Here is a 27,647-nt window from a genome sequence, read left to right as displayed (position 1 = left end):
GTATTTTCTGTAACTCCCATGCAAATAACAGACTCCCACAGATCTAGGAAGAACATACACTGCTGGCAAATTTAGCTGGAAACAAACCTCTGAGACCTGCCTTGGATTCTCTCTTTTCTGTCACTTCGTTCCACTGAGAGTGTAGTGCATTCAGGTCATTATGTGGATATTGTCTTCCTTATGGAGTAGGGCCCCATGAAGATGATTCTTGTTCTTCATAGAACCAAAGAAGCCATTCCAAAACTGTCAGCCATAATTGCATTTCCAGTGGTAGTATAAAACTAAGATCCGTAAACTTGCCTACATTCCAAACTGTGTCGATGCTTTGTTCATTTGCTCACTGACTCTTTCATTTGGGAAAAATGATCTTTGCCTGCTCCCTTCAATATTTCTTTTGTAAATGTCTGCAAAGAGGCACCACTTGGTAAATTTTATTTCAATCTTTGTTGTTGTTGTTGTTGTTGTTTTTCTTTCTTTTTTATTCATGTAATTTGGGAAATTAATTCTGCACCCACATTTTCTCAGTAAATAAGATTTGAGAAACATGACTGGTAAGAATCACCAGTATTGTGCCACCATCCCTTGCCAATGGCTACAAAAGCATTGTCTTATGTGACTTCTTTTCGATGTCTGGAATTTATTGAATGCTTACAAATTCTAGGAGAAGTTTAAAACAGTTAGCTGTAACTAGTTTCAGTTTCAACCTTTATCACAGTGAGAGCTGTGTTTCCACTAAGCCCAGCCCATGGCAGACTGTGTTCTAGAAGTACACTACACCCTATTTACAGGAGCCAGGTTGGGCAAAGATGATCTCATCCAAATATCAAAGATCTTTTTTCTGATTTCCAATTGCTTCTTCTGATCAGAGATAAGGAGAGAAAAGATTCAGCTGTGCCAGTTATATCTTGTTCCATTAGGGTGTTCTGCCCAGCTGAGGTGACTTATGAGGGAATTAAAAGGTCCTTTTGGCTTTTTTTTTCTGGATTTGAAACACATTCTTTATAAATATAATAGTGACCTTGTGACATCAACAACTAGAAGATACAGAAACAGAGCTTTGAAGGGTCAGAGCTTTATATATTATCAAAGGTATGTTGCTATAAATTGAGATTAGCCAAACAACGTAAATATGTTCCTTGGGTAACCAAAAGAATAGCTATAAAAGGTACACAAGAGAAAATACAAAAGGAGTCTAAACATTTCAACACCAAATAAAAACTATTGAAACAGCAAAAGAGAAAATTATGTGGAAAAGGGGAGACTTAAGAAATGTAGTCCATAAAAAATAAAGAATGACATGGAAAGGGTAGATGTTCACTAATCACTAACATGTTTAAATATAAATGGACCAGTTTCTAGAGAAAATACAGTGGTTTGAAGTAGAGATTTTTTTTTCTCAGCATGTACTAACTACAAGAGACTCACTTTCGATCAAAAACATAAATATTTCAATAAGAAAAGAATCAAAAATATAACATGCAAATAGTAACTGAAAAGAACAGACATAGATATATTAAATATAATAGACAAAACAGGCTCTTGCTCTGCGCCCCACCCTCTGCCGCAGCCCGCGCCGAGGGTGCCCCCCGCCCATCCCCTCACTCTCCACCCCCAGCCCCCACACACAACCACCCCTGCGCAGTCCCAGGCTGGCCGGCCGCACCATGTCCGCCCTCCTTCATTCTCTCCCTCCACTGATCCTGTCCCCCATTCTTGGATTATTAACTCAGCAACCAAAGCCCGCTGGATCTACCAAGTCCTAGCCACTGGGCTGGGGCCGGGGCGCCCAGACCACTTGGGGATCCTGCAAGGTGACCATGGCCATACTAGGGAAGCCCTGTGACATCCCCACCAATGGCTGTGGGTCCGAGTTCTGGAGCTCCACCTTTGCCCACAAAGACAAGCCCATCAACAGTCTGGTGTCCGCCTTAGACTCCATGTGCTCTGCGCTACAAGGTGGTACACAATGAGATAGTCTTCGTGGTGGGCACCGAGAAGGGAAGGGTGTTCTGAACACTCGGAAGGAGCTACAGTCAGTCTTCCTCAGGTTCTGCCGGGGACCCCTATGGAACGATCCAGAAGCAGGACACCCTAAAAAGGTGCAGCGCTGCTAAGGTGGTGGCCGCAGCATTCTGCAGTCCTCTCTAGAGCAGTGCTTGGATGTGCACCTGCTACAGAAGATGGTAGAAGTGTTTGATGTTCTTTATAGTGAGACTATGGGCAGGGCCACCGTGGTACTTTTGCCCTATGAGAAGCTGCTCAGGGAGCTGGGGCTACTGGTGGTGCAGGGGCTGCCCGAGGGCCTGGCCTTCTGGAGACCAGAAGAGTATGACTTATGGCCATTTTGGAGCACAGTCACCAAATTCGGTTTAAGCTCAGGAGACCTCCTCATGAGGGTAGGCAGGACACAAAGGCGCTGGTGGAGATGAACAGTATCTCTCTGCTCCCCAAGGGGTCCCGAGACTGTGGTCTGCATGGCCAGGACTCCAAGGTCGCTCCCCAAGACCTGACCCCCATCACCACCCCATCCTCCATGGCCAACTTCCTGTACAGCACTTTGATGCCCAAGCACACCATCCGGGAACTCAAGCAGGAGAAGCCAACCTGACCGTTGACCCCCAGAGACCTGGGTATGGGCTGGCCTGTGCCTGAGCCCCATGTCCCCAGCACCCAAGATTTCTCTGATTGCTGTGGACAGATGCCTGCAGAGCCTGCTAGGCCTCTCATCCAGAATGTCCATGCTTTCAAGCACATCCTCTTTTCCATTGTCCATGACAAGCCCTTCATCAAGAAAATGAAGGACATCAACACCCTGCAGGAGTGCGTGCAGATTCTGTTTAACAGCAAATACATGGAAGCCCTGGGCCTGGACCACATGATCCCTGTGCTGTATAAGAAGATTGCCTGTGCCCCTGAGGCTGTGGAAATTGTGGGTATTCCAGACAAGATCCCCTACAAGCAGCCCTGAAGTTACGGAATACCGAAGCTGAAGAGGATTCTGGAAGAGCAACATAGCATTCACTTCATGATCAAGAGGATGTTCAATGAGCACATTTTCACAGGGAACAAGTTTACTAAAGACCCCATGAAGCTGGAGCCAGCTAACCCACCAGAAGACACTTCCACAGAAGTCTGTAAGGACGGCATGCTGTACCTGGCTGAGACTGCCTGGTCAGACATGAGCAGTGACTCTGAAGACTGTGGGCCAAGAACCTCTGAAGAGATAGGAAGGTTGAGACCCATTAAAATCGAGCCAGAGGAGCTGGACATTATTCAGGTTGCTGTCTCAGATCCTTCACCTACCTCTGAGGAGATGACTGACTCGCTGCCTGGGCATCTGCCCTCAGAGGATTCCGGTTATAGGATGGAAATGCCAGCTGGCAAAGGCCCCAGTCCTCACTGGGGTCAGAAGAGAGACAGGCAGAAGAGAGCCCTGGTGATGCGATCCAGCCCCTGCTGAAGCAGGTGGAAATGCTTTTCAACATGAAATATGCCAAAGCCATTGGTACCTCAGAGCCGGTCAAGGTGCCCTACTCCAAGTTCTGGATGCACCGGGAGGAGCTGTTCATACTGAAACTGCCTGAAGGCATCTCTCTTCGAAGACCCAACTGCTTTGGGTTTGCTAAGCTGCGGAAAATTCTGGAAGCATCCAGTTTGCCATCAAGAGACCCAAACTGCTCACTGACGGTGTCAAAGAACCTGTTCTGGACACTCAAGAGAAGAACTCCTGGGACCGTCTTGTGGATGAGATCCCGAAGAGACAGGGCGTTCAAGACCTGGGAGCCAGATACTGGGATGAAATCCTGCTAGCTCAGAGAGGCAAAGAAAGCACCCAGCTGATCTTCCTCCACAGCTCACATCCCAGCAAGAATCCCCTCTCTCACACCTTCTCAAAAAAAAAAAAAAAAAAAAAAAAAACCCTTAAAGGGTCTGAAGAGATGGCCCAGTGGTTAAGAGCACCAACTGCTCTTCCAGAGGTCCTGAGTTCAATTCCCAGCAACCACATGGTGGCTCACAACCATCTGTAATGGGATCTGATGCCCTCTTCTGGTGTGTCTGAAGACAGCTACAGTGTACTCATATACATAAATAAATAAATCTTTTTTAAAAAAATTCTTTTTAAAAAGCACATAAAATCAAAATAATTTATCCCTTCAATGCACATAAAATAAAAGAAAATTTAAAAATAGACAAAATATATTTCAAAGCAAAATCAAGTTACAAAATATAGAAATGTCTTTTAAGAGAGGACAGTATACAAAGGTTCAAAGTTCCATTATAAAAATGTAAATTTTCATCATATAAAGGGTTCAATATAACAAAGAAACCAAGTGTAAGGTTGAAAACCATGTAACTAATAACTGACAAACAAATGCATAAACCAAAAAAAAAAAAAATGCAGCACTGGAGAAACAAATTAGGAGTGGGAAGCAATAGACACCTCACCCTCAGTAACTGGAAGAAGGGGAATAAAGAAACGTGAAATGCATCAATAAGCCAACTAGATCCAACGGGCACTGTACTCAACAACAAGCACATACATTTTTCTCAAGAGCATATGGGACATTTTTCATGACTGATATATTAAGTTTCAGTATGTTTTTAAAAGATGGATATTTAAGGGGAGAAAAAGATATCCATAAGACATGATGGAATGAATTTTAAAACCAGTATAGGAAGCAACACAAGTGGTTACACATTGGTGGAAAATAAACGAGTAGGGTAAGGAAGGGATTATAGAGATGAATGAAATAAAACACAACTTCTTAGTATTCACAGGGCATAGAGAAAGCAGGATTAAGAAACAGGAGCACATAAGTTCCACATTCCCTCCTCCACAAGGCTGGGGAATCATTGTATTAGAAAGGGTGGACCCTCAAAAGACTGGAGGCCCCAGGGAGTTTTGAGGTCTGGTGGGGTTTGGGGTGGGGACATGCTTGTGGAGACAGGGGGCAGGGTATGGAATGTGGAACAGTCGGAGGGTGAACTGGGAGGGGAATAAAATCTGGATTGGAGAAAAAAGGGGGAAGGGAGAGAGGGAGGGAAGAAGGAAGGAAGGAAGGAAGGAAGGAAGGAAGGAAGGAAGGAAGGAAGGAAGGAAGGAAGGAAGGAATAAAGGAAAGATTTTTTAAAAAGAAGAAAGGGTGAAAAAGGTAAAGAGCCTGAGGTGGGGGATGCCTACAGGAAGCCATCTCTTTGGAACAGCAGGGTTCCTGTGCATACCAACTCACAGTGATTATGACAACATACACAAAATTGTACAAGTGGCATGGAGATGGGATTTGGACATGAAATCCCACCCCTAGCTGCACAGCTTTGAACAACCGTCAGCTACTGGGAAAGAGGCAGATGATTTTCTCTAAGCACTTCAGCCCTGGTAAATTGACCATGCTCCATCAGAAGACGATATATCCAAGCTTCCAACAATATTTGGGCAGCATAAATTGATCTTGGTGGGTTAAAATGAGGGGGAGGAGATTTTGGTGGTAGATCTGTATTTGGGGTGGGTGATATGATTAAAACATACTATATGAAACTCTCAAAGAATTATTTTTTTTTCAATTCCAGGAAATTTGTTTTAAGGAAGTAATCGGAAATACAGACAAACATATAGGCTGCATTTATATAACCTAGAATTACTTTCTTTTCTTTTTTTCTTTTTAAGATTATAATTTAATTACATTTCTTCCTTCCCTTTACTCTCTCCAAACACTCCCATATACTACCCCCTCAATCCCCTCCAAATTGCTACTGCATGCATGTGTGTGTATATATGCACATATATGTATCTATAATGGGTGTGTTAATAATATATTCATCTTAATATATACATATTAATAAATATAACCTATTCAATTCCTATAGTACAACTTGTATGTATGTTTCTTCAAGGCTGACCATTTGGCACTGGACCCTGAAGAAGACCACCTCTCCTGCTCCCAGCTTTCCTTGGTTGCCTATAGGAGGGTTGAGCTTTTCACTGTCCAGTTTGGCACACTCACTGATGTCTTCCTCTTTAAGCTCACATTTGCATGGTCACGTTGGTGAGACTTGATGGGTGTGGCCTCTGATATTACCAGGAGACATAATCTCAGAGCAAACTCCCTGATCCTTTGACAGTTCTGGCCCACTTTCTGCAATGTTTCCTGAGCCTTGAGTGTGAGCACGTTTTAAAGATGTATCCATTGGGACTGGTCTGCACAACACTGACTTTGGATTGGTTATAGTTTTCTCTAGTAGTCTTCATCTGTTGCAAAGAGAGGTTTCCTTGATGAGAGGTGAAACTACACTTCTCTGTGGATTTAAAGGCTTCGTGGTTATGCTGGTTAGGTAAATTAGGAGTTGTAGAGTAATTATTTTAAAAGAATGAAATATATCTATAAACACATTTAGAAACAACAAAGACCTTACATCAGTAATCGAGTTTTATAGTTTATAAAAGAAGGAAAAAGAGAAAACTAAACCCAAACTGTGAAAAAGATAAGAACATATATTTGAAATGGAGAGGGAAAAATATAAAAGTCTGTTCTTTGAAAACATCAGAAATTTAGCAAAGCCTGTTTAACAAGGTCTTAGTATTTGTCCAAATCTAACCTTGAGCTTGCTATGTAGACCAGGCTTTCTTAAATTTCCAAACCTTTTCTCAAACTTAAGACACCATGCCTGCCACTATTATTTATGCTTTGCCAAGATAAAAAGACGAGGGAGGGATTTTAATGAAATTGAGAAATGGTAGATATATATTATGTGTATACTCTAATATTATAATACTGTTACAAACATTAGGTAAATTAAAATGCTTAGAGCTGGACCCAGTACAGAGAAAATTCTTGGAAAGTTGGCCACTATCATAATCATGGTTTCTTTCATCCATAAGGAAGACTTAGCAGGGAGACAATCATAGGAGAGCTGTACACTGCATTTTAAAAAGATTATAATTTTAAAATAGAAAACAAGTATTTTTAGCACATCTCCTGGTTAGTTATTGTAGATTTGTACACAAATGCATTCATGTAAACTAAAAGCAGCTTCCTGGTACATGCTCAGCGTGTGGCCTGCATTATTGTAGCTTTTATCGCTGTGTCAGATGTCATGCTCACAACTTTGATAATCCTTCTCTCAATATCTCTGTTCACAGCTGGACTGATTCACATATGAACTCACAGAGACTGTGACAGCATGCACAAGACCTACACAGCTTCACACCACACAAACGCACATGCACACGCACACGCGCGCACACACACACACACACACACACACTGAGAAGGGCAAATGGACACAAAGTCCCAACCCTAACCAAGAAGGTAATTGTGACTGATATTTGTGAAAGAGAGAATCAGTCACTAGATGCCAACCACATCCCAGGGCAGGCGCCATGACCAGGAATAGTTATGGAACACAGATGGACTCCGTGCTTTCTGTCTAAGCTTTCATTTTATATTAGGTTTTTATCTTATGGTTGTTTTTAGTTTGTCTGTGATTTTTGGTTTTGGTTTTGGTTTTGGAGGTTTTGTTTTGTTCTGTTTGTTTTGGGGTTTGGGGAGGGTTGGTTAGTTGATTGATTGGTTGTTGGGTTTGTTTGTTTGTTTGTTTGTTGAAAATAGATTTTATTTTCAAGATTTGTACTTATCCAAAATTTGTCAGTTCCTCCCCAACCTACCCACCAGAATCCACACACAGATTTTTGCTCTCCCTCATTAAAAAACAAACAGGCATCTTAATAAGTAACTAGACCAATAAATAAATAAATACAATATAATGAAATTAAAATAAGCTTTGATAGGACAAAATGAACAAATAAACAGAAAAAAAGAACCAAAGAAAGACATATAGGCACAAAGACATACACATTTGTATATACATAAATATCATAAAAACACAAAACCATATTATATAAGCAAAAGATATGTAAGGTAAATAAATAAATAAATCACAGTCAAAGCATTAAGAGACCAAACAACTTCCAAAAAATAGCACTGAGTTCATTTTCTATTGACCATCTACTGCTAGGCATGGAGCCTGCCCTTCAGTGTAGTTTGTACACCCAGTAAGAAAATACTTTTTTCTTTTGCAAGCAGTTATAAATTGGAAATAATTTCTGGGTCAGGGATAGTGAATTGTGTCTACTTCCTCTTTCAGAACTGGGACTTCATATGGCATAGATGAGGGAGAGGCCTGTGCATGCTACCATAGTCTCTGTAAACTTGTGTGTGCATTGGTCCTGCCCTGATTAGAAAGCCTTGTTTCCTTAGAGTCCTCCATTTCCTCTGACTCTTGTAGTCTCTCCACTTCCTCTTTCATGGGGTTCCCTGTGCCCTAAGGAGAGGGATTTGATGGAGACATGCCCTTTAGAAATGAGTGTTCCAAGGTCCCTTAGTCTCACACATTGTCCTGCTGCACATTGTCCAGCTGTGGATCTCTGCATTTAGTCCTATATACTGTAAAGGGAGGCATCTCTAATGATGACTAAGCAAGACATTTGGAGTCATTTTATTACTACATCCCTTTAACATAACAATGGTATTTGATTGTCCTCTAGGTCCAGTCTCAGGTTTTAGACTATCCATGCAGTATTGGATAATACGGAGTAAGCCTTAAATCTAATTAGAGAGTGGATGGTTACTCCCACGCCTTTTATACCACTGTTAACACTAGAGCATCTTGCAGGCAGATCACCATTGTATATAGAAGGGTTTGCAGCTGGGTTAGTGTTTACCTTTCTCCTCTGCTAATATGCAGAGTACCTCTCAGTATCAGGAACACCAGTCAGTAGGAGTGAAGGCTCTAGATAGACACCAGGTCAATTTCTTCATCTTTGGTGAGTTGTTTAAATGTTGTCGACAGTAATAGGACCTTACCAACATTTTGGGGAGAGCAACCAATAGCCTTGGCAATAGCCTGAGCTGTTTGTGGGATTTCCATAGGGTTCTCTTCACCAACAAATAGATTACACGTAACCAATTCCTGCCACTGAAAGGTTTACTTGGTAGTGAGGGATATCTCATTGGGGCTTTGTCACCCCATTATTTGGTAAATCCATTTATATTTCTTTCATATATGTTTTTCTTGCACATGTTTTAAGAGGCTTCTGCTGCAGTGGGTTTCGATACAATCCCTCAAATGACCCTTTGTTTTAGCATTTCTCCCTGTATTCCCAACTTAGAACCTTCTCTCTCCTTCCTCATTTGATCCCCCACTACCAATACAGTCCCCACTATCAGTATATCTATAAGCACCAATTCTATTTACCTTTCCTAAAGAAATCCGTCCTTCCCCCCAGTCCCTTACTCTGCACCTAACAGAGTTATGTGAATTTTAGCCTGCTTATCAAATACTTGATAGCTAGCATCCACATAAAAATGAAAATTTTCTTTGAAAATCTGATAGAATTCTGCATTGAATCCACCTAGACAAGAGCTTTATCTGGTTGTGAAATTTTTAATTACTGCTTCTATTTCCCTAGAGGTTATAGGTTTGTTTAAATGGCTTACCTGATCTTGATTGCACTTCATTACATGGTAAATATTAAGAAATGTATCCATTTCTTTTACACTTTCCAATTTGATGGAATATGGGACATTTAAGAATGTTATTTTGATTCTCTATATTTTTTCAGTGTCTTTTGGTATGCCATTCCCCATTTAATCTCTATTTAATTAATTTGGATATTCTCTCTCTGTCTTCTTTTTAAGTTGTCTAAGGGCTTGAGGTCCTCCCTTTTCTGGAGTTGTTGCTGTGACCTTACTAGCAGGGTCTCCCAACAAGGGCTTATCAATTTTATTGATTTTCTCAAAGAATCAATTCTTCATATCATGGATTCTTTGCATTATTTTGTTGTTGTTTGTTTCTTTCTAGTTTATTGATTTCAGTCCTGAGTTTATTTCTTGATGACTATTACTTTGGGGTTTGACTTCTTTTTTTATTTTTGTGATAAAGCTTTCAGGTATGCTTAGAACAATCTTCATTATGTCCCGTAGGTTTGGATATATTGTGCTTTCATTTTCATTCAATTCTAAAAAGTTTTTAATTTCTTTTTTAATTTCTGTCCTGACTCATCTTTCACTCAGTAGTAAGTTGTTCAGTTTCAGTGAGTTTGTAAACTTTCTGTTGTTTCTCTCATTGGTGATGCCCAACCTTATACCATGGTCATTATATAAGATGCAGGATGTTATTTTAATTTTCTTCTATCTCTTGAGACTTGCTTTGTGTCCAAATATGTGGTTAATTTTTCCAAAAAAAAAAAAAAAATCCTATGAGGGGCTGAGAAGAAGGTGTATTCTTTTGTGTTTGGGTGAAATGTTCTATAAATATCTGCTAGGCCTACTTTATTTATGACATAATCTAGCTCCAGCATTTCTCCATTATATTTTGCCTGGGAGGCCTACCTATTGGAGAGAGGGGTATTAAAGTTTTCCATTACCACAGTGTGGTAGTCAATATGTGATTTTTAGCTATAGTTGTCTTTCTTTCATGAATTTGCATGCCCTTGTGTTTGGTGCATAAATGTTTACGATTATAATGTCCTCTTGGTAGAGATTTCCTTTGATGACTATGCAGTCATTCTCTATTTCCTGTGATTAGTTTTGATTTGAAGTCTATTTTGATCATATATTAAAAAGACTACCATACTTTTTTCTTGGGTCCGTTTCCAGGGAATAACTGTTTCTATCCTTTCACTCTAAGGTGATGTTTATCCTTGGGGTTAAGGTGTGTTTCTTGGATGTAAGGATAGGATGGATCTTGCTCTCGAATCCAATCTTTTAAAATGTGTGTTTTATTGGGGTATTGTTGAGAGTTATCAAGAAGCAGGGTTTGTTGATTCTGTTATTTTGCTGTTATATTGTTGCTGCTCCTGCTGCTGCTGCTGGTGGTGGTGGTGTTGGTGATTTTTCTGTAGTGGGATCACTGGGTTCTGGTGGAGACATAATGTCCTAGTTTTTATTGATTGTGTTATTATGCTGGTGTCTAGACATCTATCTTTGGGATAATTACAATTCTAGGTGTTGCCATCTGGTCTTGTCTTTGTTGAGAGTTGTTACATTCTTTGTTTTCTGCTGCTCTCTCTGGATCTTAAGAACATGTGCTGGCTCTGGCAGTGAGTGCTTCTGAGTCCCTGCCAGGTATGGCTATTGGGGTCCTGGGTAGGTTGAGTTTTTAGGTATTGGAGTCTGGAACAAGGAACAGAAATGGGATAGAGATGGGGGCTGAAATGATTCACTGGCAGGAGGAAATCTAGATCTACCATGAAGTTTGAAGGAACTCAAGAAAGTGAAGTCAGAGAGGAAGAATATACCTCAGTGGTGATCTGCTACAGGAATGGGGATGGGACTTTGATTTTTTCGGATGTTTTTTTCTCTGTTGTTTTTCCTGTTTTGAGGGTTTATTTATTATTGTTGTTGTTGTTTTGTTTATTTCTTCTTGTTGATATTATTACTATTATTTAGAGGCTAAGAAAAAGAACATGAAGCTAGATGGTTAGGAAAGTGAGTAGAATCTGTGATGAGTTGGGGAGGGGAAGTATATTATATAAAAAAATTAAGTGACTGTGAATATGTGTGTGTGTGTGTGTGTGTGTGTGTGTGTGTGTGTGTTGAGGTAAGCATTGGACAGGACAATTCTGAATCCTCTAAATCAAATCAAGTTATTTGTTGTTCCCTCCCTCTGGAGATAAGATTTATGACTCTATATCACATATATATGTATATATACAAGTATACATATGCACACACACATGCACACCTGAATTTCAGGATTAATTAAAAGTGATATTATTTTCAAGAAACCTGGAATAGAACTGTAGCATTTCAATACTGTTCACTTGGCTTTTTGATTCCTTATCCAAAAAAAAAAAAAAAAGAAAGACATTTTGCAAATGGAAGTATCTCTCTTACCAGTTTTAACATTTGGTAAATTAGCCATTTGGCTAATAAATGGTGCTAAATAAATGCCAGGTGTAAACAAAGCGATGACTTCAATCCAGACTTTGTCAACTAAAAGTCACCAAGTAGATGCCTGCTGTCTTCAAGTACCTGCCTGACTCTTCTCTTCTTCCTTCTTCAAGACTGACCAATGTGTGTGCCACAACCTAGTGAAGCTTAACGTCCAAGGGCTCTCTGTGGTGCCATAAATCAAGTGCTACTCACCAAACTTTTCCCTTCCCTTGGTGAGTTTGCTTTCTCATAAATATGTCCACTTACAAAATTATCACAAACGGTTAAGTCATTTTACATTACTTTGTAGGAAGAATTCTAAAAACCTATTTTGCCATTGATCACCTGATCCATTGAGTGACCAGAGATACAGTTTCAGCTTTTAGACACAGCTCACATTGTTCAGAGGCACTATTGGGCTGCAGAAGTAAAACCTTTTCAGGTCACACTCTGGAGGAAAGCATCACCTTTTGTTTATTTGCTTAGCCTAAGGTTGTTCTCTTTAACATTCATTTCCTCTCTTCCTGAGAACAATAATATTTGAAATTTCTAACCTTTCGGGCAATGTCCTGAATTCTAGATTAATTTTAATCCATTTATAAATCAAAATTTCTCGTCATATTTAAAACAGACAGCCTCTTAAACTAAATAAAAGTGACTTGGTATGTTCACGTTTTTAAATTGGTAATGGTCATTCCTAAAATGAGAAATGAGGGAATGCCAGGCTGGTATCAGTCTCAGTAAGATATCAGAGGCCATTTTGGTTTTTTTTTTCCTCAGTTACAGTCATGCTGATTTATATAGACTGTGTGAGCCATCTGGATGCATACTACATAAATGCTCAAATGTCCAGATCGTCACAAACATCTTAATGAACCTCTAGTGGATAGAAACTGTGTGGATCTGCTACGTACACTTCATGTAGCAAAGCTGACACGGGTTTGGTTTTGGTTGTTTTTGTCTTTTTTTTTTCTGCATAGTGGTTTAATTCCTGAAATGTGTAAAATCCAAATTAGGCACATCTAATTATATCTTAAACACACTAGTAACACTTACTATTTAAAGAAAATCTGTAACGAATGTCTTTATATAAGGAAGCTCTTTGAAAAGCTGATAACAACATAATTAATCAGTGTTATTTGTTTCCTTTGTAATTTCAGGAGCACATGTTTTTTACTTGTGCTGTAAACTATCTACTGTGCACCAAAGTAATGAAGAATTGGAGATGACTTTGGCTATTTTCCACCTGCCAGGATAGCCACAAACACATTACCCAGGCCTTGCAATGTGAAAGGGTTTGCACATGAAATTGTATGGATCTCAGGTAGAATGAGATTCCATCATTCTTTGCATTAAACCTTCTGGTACTAATCATTGTGAGAGAAGATAACAGAGTGTAAGGATAAAAATCCATTCAAGGGTATAAATCATGTCATTGTAACAGAGTGACAGACTATGAGATGCCAAGCAACTGCACATGAAAAATGACTGATGCGTTCTGAGGTTCCTTGTGCCCTGTAATTTACTGAAGAACGCTCCCAGAATATCCCAATGAACACTGAAAACTGCAATTATTTTCCTGAGCTTTCCTTTCATCGAGGAAACTGAAAGTAAGCCTGATAATGATTCATAGAGACTAATGGCTCTCATCAATCTGCTGATGACTGAAAAGGCAGGAGTGGTTAAACACCTACACGGGACCATCACTGAGAGATAATAATATAGTAAGTAAGCTTCCTTGCAAAAGGTATTTCAGATACTAGAAGGAAGAGTTGTTGAGTTCAAGCAAATGAGGCCATGCCTGGAAGACTATAAAGAAAGAACTGTCAACATTGCTGATGGGAGTATTAATATCTAGCTAAAAGACCTAGGCATTTTGCAAAACTTATCTGATATATAGCCCAGCAAACACTGTTAGCATTATCAATGAGCTCCCATAGTAAATAGTCTATGCTAGCATTTCTCAACCTGTGACCCCTTTGGGATAACATTACAATTTACAATGTCAAAATTATAGTTATGAAGTAGCAACAAAATACTTTTATGGTTGGGGATCATCACAACATGATGTATTGTATTAAAGAGTCACAGCATTAGGAAGGTTGAGAACCACTGATCCATGCAAATGCTTAGCTCCATTTGAGCTCCACAAAGGTAGATTTTGTGGGAGACAAACACTGTCTGTGAAATTGTGGTAGACAGAACACTGAACAGGGTAATTCTACATGGTCTTAGAAAATACCAGAATCTAATACCAGTAACTTCTGTCCCTTTCTCTGGCTTTTGTTACCATCATCTCAGAGTTGCCTTCATTATTCATTTATCCACTTATCCAACAAGTCTATAAAGTATAATATGTATGGGCAAGGCTTTCTCTTTCTCTTTTCTTTTCCTTTCATTTTATTTGTATGGGTATTTTGTCCGTATGGGATCACATACATGAAAGTTCCTTCAGAGGAGGTCATATTTCTCTTGTTTGGAATTATAGAAGATTGTAAACTGACATGTGTGTGCTGGGAATCAAACCTGGAAACTGAAAGAGCAACCAGTGCTCTTAATCACTGGGCGATCTTTCTACCTCAAGGCTCTCTTTTAAAAATGGGGGGAGAGGGTTTACCATGAACAAAAAAAAAAAATCACAATTTCTACCTTCATGGAGTGCCCAATTTTTGTTGGGAAGATGTACAGTGAACAAAAACATAAATTAGTATTTTCAGAATAGTTTAGGCCTGAAAAGATGGCTGGATAATTAAAAGCACTTGCTGTTCTTGCAGAGGACTAAAGGTTTGTTTCCCAGCATTCACGTGACATACCAAAGCCATCTATAACTCCAGTTCCAAGAAAATACTCTCTTCTAGCCTCTGTGGACACTAGGCACACACATTGAACATACATACATGCAGGAAATACACTCATACACATAAAAATTGTTTTAAAATATTTTTTAAGAATTAAAAGCCATATGTGCTGGCACATACTTTTAATCCCAGTATTTGGGAGTCAGAGGCAGGCTGGCTGAACTCTTGAGTTTGAGGACAGAATCATCTACATACTAAATTCAGGCCAGCATAGTAAGACAATTAATGATAGATAGATAGATAGATAGATAGATAGATAGATAGATAGATAGATAGATAGAAGAGATGAGAGATGTAGTAGATAGATAAGTAGATAGATGATAGATGATAGATAGATAGATAGATAAATAGATAGATAGATGGTAGATAGATGATATGTGTGCAAAAATGATAAAGAAAAGAAAAACATGTTTCAATAGTTAATTTATGTTATGTCTAGAGAGCTCTACTGAGAATGTAGCACTTTTATCAGAGAGTTACATGGAGCAAGTGGCAAGCTATACAGCAATATTAGAAGAAAGACCATTCTGGGTAGATTGAGTTTGAAGCATAAAAGACCCAGGCAGGAGTACACTCACTGAGACAGGACAAAAAAGAAAAACTACAGCAAGAGAACAAAACAAGGTGGAGACAAAGATATACCTGGTCCCTTCTGGAACTGTACATTTCTTGAGAGTTTAATGCAGAGCTGAGTTTGGGACATTAAATACAATGGTACTTGCAAGCAAGTTACAGTAGATATTTAGTCAAAGATGGCCAAATTTTAAGTGCATGATGAAATTATCTTAGTGCCATGAATATAGCTCAAGACGTAGGATTTTTCTAAGAATGATCTGAGCCTAGAAATCATGGAATATAAACTATTTAAAAAGCCTTTGAAGTCATTCATTGGAAAATAGTGATACGCTTTTGTTTGTTTGCTTGTTTGTTTTTTGGAGACAGGGTTTCTCTGTGTAGCCCTGGCTGTCCTGGAACTCACTCTGTAGATCAGGCTGGCCTTGAACTCAGAAATCCATCTGCCTCTGCCTCCCAAGTGCTATGATTAAAGGCAAGTGCCATCACTGTCCAGCTGATAGTGTTGACCTAAACTCAATGAGTGTGGACCTAAGGGAATGAGTGCTCTGAAGATGTCACGATAAAATGCTAAGTCTTGTATAATTGGTTCTTTTTAATTGGTTCTCTTTAATCTTGATAAAGTCTGTAAGGGATTTTCTCTTCAGACCTGGGGTATCCTACCCCTTTGGTTACTACACAGCTTTCAGTGGCTAGTCCCCTGCCTAATGTTTGTTGTATCTGTGATTCTTTGCTTATTAGCTTTCTGATTTGGGCCTACCATCTTGCTATGGAACCAACCTTAGATTTCCCAGATGGTCTTTGATCCTGTGGATTTCTACAGGTAGCTGGGTATTTTCCTGGTTCTTACCTATTAATCTCCCTCCTAACTTCTCCATGTCCTGTTACTTAACAGACTGCTGTTGTAATTCTAACATATTTTAAGTGTCTCTTATATGCCAACTTCCGTGCTGGGTTGAGAAATCCCAAATATAATAAGATATTGCAGTAGTGTGAAAGAATTACTATCCATATCTTGTTACTATGCATAGTAACATTTGCTCAAAAAAAAAAAAAACTAAAGAAGCTCAACATCATGTTTATAGACAATAAATTATAAAATATAGTCAATGCGATCATCTTTTAAAATCCTCATTGTATGCATGAGGAAATATTTATGTCTCATCATCTTCTCTTCAAAAGATCACATTGAAACCATGGAAAACCATTCCAATCTAATACTAGAAACCATGTTAGTATATTGGATTTTGGTTTGGTGCTATATAAAATCAAAGTATGAACAAACTCTCACCTTTCCCCATGTAGAATCTCAGTTAAGGTGAGGAGCCACAACAAGCTGTGAAAAAATCCAAGCTGTAAATGGCAACTTGACGAACAGCATTAGTGTAGATTCAGTGAGAACAATGCAGACCTGGCTTCCTCTGGGTTTGTAAGTCACAGTGAATCCAGAAAGACTTCCTGGAAAATGGAGAGAGGAAAAGACATCCTATAAGGCCCCCAATCTTGACTGACCTGAGACTATTCATGATGGCAAAATCTTAATGTCCTGGGAAAACCTACACATCCCTCCTCTGAAAAGAGCCTTAGCAAAGAAGTGGAAATTCTAGATGGTGACATCCTTTGAGGGAGACTGTGGGGTGGAAAGTGTGAGCACTACCCTTAATGCTGCAAAGTAGGAGGGGAGACTCACTTATTTGCATTCCCATAACCTTTGTTATTTGTCTCTCCCAAACATAATTTTTAAAATAAGCTAGAATCAAGTACAAATCAACATCCAATCTAACCTTAAGCAAAAGAGACACTCTAACATAAATTAGTGGGGTCTGTAGTGGTTTGAATAGGTATGGCCCCCATAGCCTCATGTGTTTGAAGGCTTGGCCCATAGGGAATGTCACTATTAGAAGATGTGGCCTTGTTTCTGTAGGTGTGGCCTTGTTGGAGATAGTATGTCACTTTTGAGTTTTTTGAGGTCAACTATGCCCATTGTGACACATGGGGGCCTCTGCTGCCTGCAGTCAAAATGTAGAACACTCAACTCCTTCTCTAGTACCATGTCCGCCATAATGCCACCAAGTATCCCACCATGACTATGGACTCAACCTCTGAAATGATAAGCTGTCCCCTATGAAATATTTCTCTTTATAAGAGTTGCCATGGTCACAGTGTCTCTTCACAGCAATAAAATCTTAAGATAAGGTCTAATGCCTATTGAGCATTCCCATTCTTAATGGTTATAATGACTGAATTAATTTTGAATTAATTGCACATTCATAACTCCAGAAGGTTTTCTGGCCTTAGCCAGTCAAGTCATGTTTCTTTTATCAACCTACTACATTGTCTTGGCCTGTGCCTCACAACAGGGATGACTTGGAAGCCCAGACACTGTATAGCTAGGCAATGAATGAATGACAGATGTATACTGATTGAGAATAGGTTGTGTGGCAAGGTCAAGAGTCTGGGTTAGAATCCAAAAAAAAAAAAAAAAAAAGAGTCTTGAAGAGTTCTAGGCTGAAAAATGAGAATTGTGAACCTTCAGGTGGGTCATCAAGAAGCCCAGCACTGTAAGGTCAATCAAAGGAGAGGCACACATTATAAACCATCTACATACTGAAGTATTTATATGGTCCTCATCCTTGCCCATGATGGTTATCATGTTTACCCAACTACCCCTTTTTTTCATCTTCTCATCCAGTCTTCCTTCTACTTTTAGTCTGTCTATTTGAATAATTGGTCTGTTGTTTACTTGGTTGATCGGTTGATTGGATAATTGTGGGACTCAATGAGTTTAATTACAGCTGCTGCTAATCATGGACATTTATTATAGTATGAGCAACTTATTAGTAGCTATGTCACTTAAGCAAATATCCCCCACTTCATCAGCAACCATTAACTGCATAAGGATTCCAATCATTAACCACAACCCTAACAAGTGCTAGCAGGAATAGCTAGTTCATAAAGAGGTAAGAAGAGCATCCTTTCCCTATCTGTGATAGACAGTTGCAAACCCACCTTGTGCAGGTCTTGTGAAGATAAACACAGACAAAATGAGTTCATAAGCATAACACATGCCATGCCAAGAAAGCAGTGCTCTACAACACTCTTCCCCTTCCCCCAAATCTTTTATTCCTCTGTCCCCTCTTTCCCAGTGTTCCCTTGCCTTGTAGGGGGTTATATAGAATCCTACAGGGGCTGAACATTCAATAGCCCCTTGATCTCAGCACTTTGACTACTCACAAATCTTTGCTGTAACTGCCACATTCTGCAAAAAGAAGCTTCTGGCACTAGTAATCTATGGACATGAACACATATAGAATGCAATTTGATGTACATACAGTATTTATTTAGAAAAATTATAATAGCATCCCTACTAGGGTTTATGGCCTCCATAGTGACAGGCTTCCAGACATGAATTTTCTCACACAGAATGGGTTGTATACAAAGTAGTTGGTTGCTACCATAATAACCATGCCATTGTTGTACCAATGCCTGGCAGGATGGTAGGGTAGCATGTAGAGTCCACAGCTGAGTAAGAGTATTGATAACTTTCTCCCCAGCATAGGATGTTCAAGCACTATGAAAGTTGGCTTCACTAAGGAAGTATTTAGATATATTTCAGCTTAAGTGTGCTGTACTGGAGCCAAAGTGTGTGATGTCTTCAGTAATAAATTCCTTACCATATAGTTCCAGTGGTCCTCTAAGAGCAATGGCATACACTGTTTTGTAGATCTCAGGGTATTACTTCTTGACCAATAGCATATGTCCATGCCCAGAACTGCAGATTTGACATAATGACTGTGACTTCAGAGAGCATCTTTATCCACACATGTAGTGTAAATCTGCCCAAACTATCTTTATTGTTTTATTTTTAATTAACTAATTTATTAATTAGTTTTATTAATAATTGATTGATTTATAATTTTTCTGCTTAAACCATATGGAGAATCTGCAATATTAGCAAATAGTCTGTCTACAACTGTTAATTTTTTAATTATAAAGTAGTAGGTTTCCTTATGGCTTTTTCACATATCCTTAGTTGAATCGGTCCTCACCTCCTCTTCTCCCTCATCTCCCTGGCCCCCATCCTCACTTAAAAGTTCTATTTCCAATGGTCCCCTTCTTCTATGAGCTTTAATAGAATCTGTGTCCTACTATTCTCTCCCTTCTAAGGCCTCTTTGTTCCCCTCTCACGGCCACCTTATACCATCTTGGTCTCTATACACTTATATAAAAAATAAAAGCTAGGATCCACATATGATAGAGAGTTGGATTAGGTTATCTAATTTAATACAATATTTTGTTTTATTTATTTACCTGTACATTTCATAATTTTATTTTATTTATGACAGAAAAAATTAATTTGTATGTTTGTATGTATATATTTGCATTTATACATATATATTCATATATATATACACTATTCTTCATCTCCACTTAAAATTTCTACTTTTAATAGTCTTCTTATATGAGTTTTAATAGCATGTGTATATGTATATATACACATATATACATAATATACATAATAATAGCAAGTATGGATATTATATATACATGCAGTATATGCCACATTTTCTTTATCCAATCAGAAACTGGACATGTAGGCTGATTCTAATTCCTAGCTCTAGTGCATAGAGTAGCAATGAACACAGATGTGCAAGGACCACTGTAGTAGGATATAGAGTCTCGGGGGTATATGCCCAGAAGTAGTCATGCAGTAGTTCAGTTTTCAGGTTTTTTGATAATCCTCCATCTTGATTTTCATGGTAAGTTCACCAGTTTATATTACCACCAATAGTCAATGAGGGTTCCTCTTTCCCCACATTCCTACCAGTATTTGTTATCCTACATTTTCTTGGTGACATCCATTTTGACTGGGTGGAGATGGGATCTTATCACGGTTTTAAATTTTTTATCTCCATAGTGGCTGAAGAGATTGAGCACTCCTAAAACTATTATTTGTTTCTATTTCTTCTCCTGAGAACAATTTATTCCATTCTGCAGCCCACTTTTACTGGGTTGTTTTCTTTCTGTTTAGTTTCTTTGTAGTTCTTTGGGTATTCTTATGTGTTAATGCTTTCTCATATGAATAGCTGGAAAAGAAAAATCCAATCTCTAGTCTGTTGTCACTGAATTAACTGTTTACCTTGTTGTACAGATGTTTTTAATTTTGTGAAGTACAATTATTTATCAGTTTGGAAATTATTTCCTGAAAGACTGGAGTCATATTCAATATTTGTTATATATGCCCATATCAAAAAGTGTTTTTCCAACTTTTTCCTTTATCAGATTCAAACTTCCAAGTGTTATGGCAAGGTATTTGATCTACTCACTATTGTTTTTTGTGTAGAATGAGATACAAAGATCTCATTTTTTTCTTCTACTCATAGACATCCCAAATTTGTTTTAAATTGTCTCTTTTTCTCCAATACCAATTTATTGGCATCTTTGTCAAAACTCAGATGACCATAACTGCAGACTTAGATCTGGGTCTTTTAGTCTGCTCCACTGAGATAAATGTCTGTTGTACCAATACCATACTGAGTTTTAGGTTTTTGAGGCAGGGTCTCTTAGCTAACCTGTAGCTCATCAAATTTGCTAGTGTAACTAGCAAGCAAACACTAGAGAACCAGATAACTTCATGTTTCAATACTGGGATAATTCATGTGAACTACCATGCCTAGCATTTTACGTTTTTTAACATGGATTCTGGGGGCTGAACTCAGGTCCTCATGCTGTACAGCAAAGCACTTTACCACATGAGGTATCTATCTCCCCTGCCCTACCTTTGGTAGTGCTTAAAGGCATTTTCCTAGTTAAACCATGTGGAGGGTCTGCAATATTAGCAAATAGTATACCTACCAACTGTCTTAGTCAATGTTCCGTTGCTGTGAAGAGACACCATGACCACAATCACTCTTATAAAGGAAAACATTTCTGTCGTTGCCTCACCGAACAGCGGAAATAAGGAGGCAACCACGAACTCTTCTCCAGGCAGTTTATTCAGGAACCTTGTACTACAGAATCATTCGTTCATTTTTTCTTCTTCTCCCTTCTCCTTCTAGCCCCCAGCCCTCGCGGGTTAGTTACTTTCCCTGGTCCCAATCAGCATCGGCTACATGGCAAAGCATAATAGGCTGCGGGAAATCATGCCAGCTTGCATCACAAACTGGAGGCACTCAGCTTTTCCAAATAAGGGCTTGTTTATCACAATTCTCTCTGCTCTGGCTGGAGACCAGGTGCTCAATATATAGGGAGGCAGCTGCGGCTCCCCACACATTTCATTGGCGTTGGCTTACAGATCAGAGGTTTAGTCCATTATCATCATGGCAGGAAGTATTGCAGCGTTCAGGCAGACATGGTGTTGCAGAGGTAGCTAAGAGTTCTACATCCTGATCAGCAGGCAGCAGGAAAAGCAAGTGAGCCACTGGGCCTGGCTTGAGCTGATATGTCAAAGCCCACCTGCAGTGATACACTCTCCAACAAAGCCACACTTAATCCGATAAAGCCAGAAATCCTAATCCTTTCAAATATTGCTGCTCTATGAGACCTTGAGGGCCATTTTCTTTCAAACCACCATGCCATCTTACAGTATTTCTGAGTAAGAAAATGGTGTCAATGTAACACAGAAATTAGGGGTGATTTTGTTCTCAAATTATAAATTCACCATAAAGTACTTGCCCTTCCCAAATGCAATATTATTCTTGTCTATTACTTGATTTTGGAATCCTGGAAATCCTCTATTGCCACTATACAGAAGTCATGAACACTAAAAGACAAACAGGAATTATTCATCCTTTATGCCGAAAAAATACCCATCTTTCTATTTGTGATTTAAGATGGAGTGCTCCACTTCATGATGGACAATTCCATTAGACTCTCTTCATCTTCACTTAATAATGGCCAGCATTTCTATCACATTTGATTGAAGAGTTTGAACATATCTTCTTTAAAAATATCCTGGTGCTTTTTCTTACCAAGGATAAAATGTATAATTACATATTTTATGTAGTATGTGATGGCGATAAAGTACAAATCTCAACATAGCTTTTAAAAAGTTCATGTGTCATTTGTTGGAGTTCTGGCTTCAGAGTTTGGTCCATTGGTAATGCTTTACTCTGGTTCTATTTTTATCACTGTCCTGTTCTTTTAACTGCAAAATCTTAGCTACCCAGGCTTTTCAACTATGCATATAGCTAAGTGTTACTCTTCTTACTTTGCATACACATACTGGTCCTGCTTCATTTTGTTTATTCAAAATGATAAAAAAAAAACGATGCAAAGTTGTGATGCTATCCTATGTCAAATATAAAGGAGAAAGGTCTCTATCTGATGAGATCACAGTTTGAAATGCTATTAATCCTTATTAAATTTGTATAAATTTCCCTTCATCAAGCTGTGCTCAAGATATGAACCAATTTATCAAAATTCATGTGTGTGTGTGTGTAACAGTAATAGTTAAAGAAAAGAAAAGAGGCTATCAGTTTGAAAGTGGGGATTCATGGAAGGGGTTAGAGGGAGAAAAGAAGAAAGGATGTAATTTTGTTCTCATTAAAAATTTATTAAAAATAAAATTAGTATTTTGAGTTAGTCTAAATTTTAATGACGGGGAAATTTACATACTAAGATTAAAAATACACTACCCAGTAAATAAAATTCTGTACGCCCATGTGTTACAATTTTATTCAACTATAAAGAACATAATCATGTCATTTAAGGAAAATGAATAGAACTAGAGATTATCATGTCAAAATAAGAAACTAAGACATGCTATATTATATACTTTCTCTTATAAGCAGAATCTAGATACATCTATTTAGGCTTCATATATGTACATATATATATGTACATATATCACATGAGAGTTTATCTTTCTGCACCATTTCAAACTATGTATACATTATCAAGCATTATCTTTTATATGACAAGAAGATATTTGCAAAATAGTAATAAATTAAACCACCTTTACAATTCTGCAAAATTTTTCCTTTCATGTCAGGACTCAAGAAATTACCCTGGGTATCTACAAGTAATACTCTTATTCTTGTGTAAATGTTGCCATGATTATGTTTTTATAGTGTTTGCTTTGATCATAATTTGTCTCTCATTCTTCATACCTAAAAGATCTGCCCTGACAGTTTAACTGCTGTCTTGCCAGAAGATATCATGTAAAGAACTGTAGCAATAACTCTATCATTCAGTATTATAAAAGACATGAAGAGTAGCAAGATGACTATTGAGGGAAACCAAAATAAATACTGGGTATAAGTGTGAACACAGTGCATAATATATTCATATGAAAATGGCATAATGAATCCCATAATTTTTTGCCGATTTTTTTTTTTTGGTCTATTTTGAAGTTTTGCTTTGTTTTGTTTTTTCCAGACAGGGCTTCTCAACATAGGCCTGGCTATCCTGGAACTTACTATGTAGACCAAACTGGACTTGAACTCAAAGGTCTACAGGCCTCTGCCTTCTGAATGTTGGGATTGAAAGTGTGTGCCACTACTATCTGGCTGGTAATTTTTAAAAATGTATGCGGTCATCATGGCTTACACCTGTAATTCAAACAACTTCAAAGGCCAGGGCAAAAGAATTGTTTGTCCCAGACTCTGGAGGTCACACTGAGAAACAGGAGGTTTCAGTCCCAATCTTTAATATGTATATATATATATATATATAGATATATAGATAGATAGATAGATAGATAGATAGATAGATAGATAGATAGATATAGATATAGATATAGATATAGATATAGATATATACATATATGTATATATATACATTATATATATGTACATATATATATAACCAAAATTAGTAAAGAAATATAAAGCTTTATTATAAACCAAATAGATATTTTATTTGAAATATAGTGAGGGGCTAGAGACATGGTTCAAAAGTTAAGAACATTCATACCTCTTCCAGAGGACACACATGGCAGCTCACAACCACCAATAATGCCAGTCTTAGGCGTCTGATGCCCTTTTTTGGCTTCTTCAGGTACTACAGACACATGGTGCACAGACATACATTCAAGCAATACCCATACACACAAAAAAATCAACAAAATCTCAAAAAAATATATAAAACTGATATAATGGTTTTAAATTTTCTTGTACAAATCAACTCCAAGTATTTTTAACATGTACTCAGTAGATAGTTTATCTTCTTCTGTTTTTAACCTGAAGTAAAATTCCATATAATTTCCAGAATTAGAAGACTTTAGTCTTCTACTTGCCAAATTCAGTCTTCCAATGGCCATATCTTTCCTACACCTCTGGGCTAATTCTATACCACCTTGCCCAAGTAGTACTGGTGTATAGTTTACACACATGAGCACAAACATACACATTCTCAGTCTCATGCTAATCCAGCAATAGTAAGCCATTAATTTCCTTGCATGCTCTGTGCCTCTGTGCCTTTAAATGACATCATATCCCAACATAAAGCCCAGTCCCACCACAATGCTTTGCCACCTGGGTAATTCCTGTTCATTTCTAAAGTCTAGCTTCTCTTCTCAAAACACTTATCCAACTCTGTAAGAGTTGCCCTGCTTCTCACCATAGTTCAGAGTGGTCTGGAGCTGTAGATGATCTACAACAGGGGGTGGTTTACACCCATGCATGTTTTGCTCCTACTCAGCCTGCAAGCTATGTAAGAATAGGGACTCTATGTAAGCAGTTTATGTACACCCTAGTGTATACCACAGTGAGTTGTTTGTAGAGGTTACGTGGTAAATGTGTGAAAACGAAATGATCTGACCATTTGATCTGAAGACAAAACACTATGTACCTCTACTTGGTCTGTACGGCATTTGTCACCATTTCCTTTCTTCTTCCTATTTTGTCATTGCTTCTCAATCTTGGTTTCTGACATCTGGAGTGTAAGCTTCCCAAGAGTTTACCTTTGTTTTATTTATAGCTGTAGTCTATGTTCAAAACAAAATAAGTACTCTATGGCTGGAACAAAAGAAATCTGAGATAAAACTTTCAACTACATGAAATGGAAGGCTAGATCCAGGTTTTGCTTTCCAGTATTAGTGTCAAGCTTTTAAATAAATTACTATACGGGCCCAGTTCTTCCTGAACACATTAAAATTCTCTGATTCCAATTAATCTTGTAACTTAAACACTATTAAATTCTTAAACAAATTTTCACTAATTTTGGAAGGCATGTAAATACAAGTATAATTATTATACAATATGGCTTTCAAAATATGAAATAAAATGATTCTTTGTTAATTTTTGCCCCTTTTAACTCTTTCTTTCTTTCGAGTTCTATTTCACTTCTGAGTCTTAGGTACTCGATGTGTTTACACTATTATCATTAGTAGTATCATCAAATATCAAAGCTTCATTAACCCTGAAGAAAAATAGCTTGATAGGTGTCTGAAGCCACCAGTAAAAATGGATAGTGTTGGATAACAATATTTACTGCAAAGCCATAGCCACTCATTAGATATTAATATAATTTAAAGTCACTTAACAATGAGTAATCATATCTGTGGACAGAGGGGGTGAGAAGAGAGTCCCAAATACCATTTGAGATCAACAGAACCTAAAGAAACTAAAATGAGTTTATTACTGCTCCTCCCTCTGATCTCATGGCAACTTCATTGAGTTTGACACGCACACATTTTTAGGCATGCATTTGAGTTTTCTTGAGTTTCTACTCCATTCTAGAATCAGTATTCCATTTCACCCTTGATTTTATTCATGACTGAATTCATTTAATGAGAGAGCCAAAAGTAAGTGGAATTAGAAGTTCCATGATTCATGAAGATGATGGGATAAAAAGGGCACTTGATTGATTAAAACAGAGGAAGTGATTCAGTCTCTACTAGGGGATTGGAAAAAATTTCCACAGGTGATAGTGACATTTAAACTAGATCGACAAGACAAAGGTTGAGGTTAGGCTGACTAAGTTTTAGGGAAGTAGTGGTTGGACAAAAGAACCTCAGAGGAATGTTGTAACCGTGCTTTGAATTTAGTTGTGTAAGTAGAGTAGTTCCTCTGTTTCTATGGCTTTTGTTATTTGTGCTCAATTGCATTCTGAAACTATGGAAAACGCTCCCTGAGTTTTAGAGTGTGTACCATTCTGAGTCTATGATAAAACCTCACCCTGTCCCACTGACCCATCTGGGTCATGAGTCATCCATTTGTCCACAGGTATCTGCTCTGTATATACTACCCTCCCATTGGTAATTTTGCATCCCTCCTTAGTGAAGATCTACTACCATGGTAATACAGGACTTTTACCCAGTTAATCTCTATTTTGTATAACTGTGTCCCTAAAACAAAAGAATAATGTTGCAGGAAATGTGTATATGTCAAAAAGAAACTGTAGAATACTTCCCATAACTGAAAAAGTGAAATTCCCAATTTAATAAGAAAAGAAAGATTATATATTGAGCTCATTATACCATTCATTATAATTCATCCTTCCTGAAAGTAGGAAGAAAAGCACACTGAAATAGAGATAAAAATAAATACAGTATAAGACATTTTTTAAAAGGAGGTTGGGGCTGGAGGATAGCCCAGCAGTTAAGAGCACTAGCGACTCTTCCAAACCTCGGTTTGATTCTTAGCATCCACATGGCAGCTCACAACTTTCTGTAACTCCTGCTCCATGTGATCCAGTTCATTTTTCTGGCCTCCGCAGGTACCACAAATGTACATGGTATACACACATACACACAGGCACAACATCCATTTACATAAAATAATGATTTTAAAAAATATTTAAAGAGAATAGAAGACAGAATCATATTCCTGTAACTTTTATCTCAGAACATTGTTATAATTTCTTATTATTTTCTAATTTTTATTCTGTTTAATTTATAAATTTATCTTTAACTTAGGGCTGTGGATAGAAAAACATAGTGTACAGAAGATTTGGTTCTATCTGCAGTTTTAGAAATCACCTAGGAGACTTAAAACATATTCACAACAGCCAGTCCCATAACACACAGAGGAAGCTCCACTCCCAGGCACTCTGACACACCCAGGATCAGAGGTAAGCAGGAACCAACATCTGTCCCAACACTGGGAGTAACTGGGTCCAGAGGGACCAGGCACACACGAACTCCGCCAGCCCAGTGACTCCAGTTCCTTCCGGTCTGTCTGGGTTAGTGTTCTGAGCAGACCTTGGGCACAAGCTCTGCATCCAGTCCCACAACTCACAGAGAAAGCTACACTCCCAGGTGATTTAACAGACCAAGGATCCCAGGATCCCAGAATCACAGGATCACAGAGTCAGCTTGATTCTGAGGAGTTCTGACACA

The 27,647-nt window shown here is 38.3% G+C and overlaps 1 protein-coding gene and 1 pseudogene across 5 annotated transcripts in view; both read left to right on the top strand.

Annotated features, from left to right (window-relative positions):
• The window catches only part of Kcnq5 (potassium voltage-gated channel subfamily Q member 5), a 561,250-nt gene that overhangs the window by 356,558 nt on the left and 177,045 nt on the right, over positions 1-27,647 (top strand). The gene's annotated exons all lie outside the window — the stretch shown is intronic.
• Positions 1,818-3,890, top strand: LOC116088915 (annotated as a pseudogene).

The sequence above is a fragment of the Mastomys coucha genome, unplaced genomic scaffold (genome assembly GCF_008632895.1).
Source record: "Mastomys coucha isolate ucsf_1 unplaced genomic scaffold, UCSF_Mcou_1 pScaffold14, whole genome shotgun sequence".
Classification (NCBI taxonomy): domain Eukaryota; kingdom Metazoa; phylum Chordata; class Mammalia; order Rodentia; family Muridae; genus Mastomys; species Mastomys coucha.
Note: the sequence above shows the minus strand (reverse complement) of the source record. Positions and strands in the feature narration are given on the sequence as shown.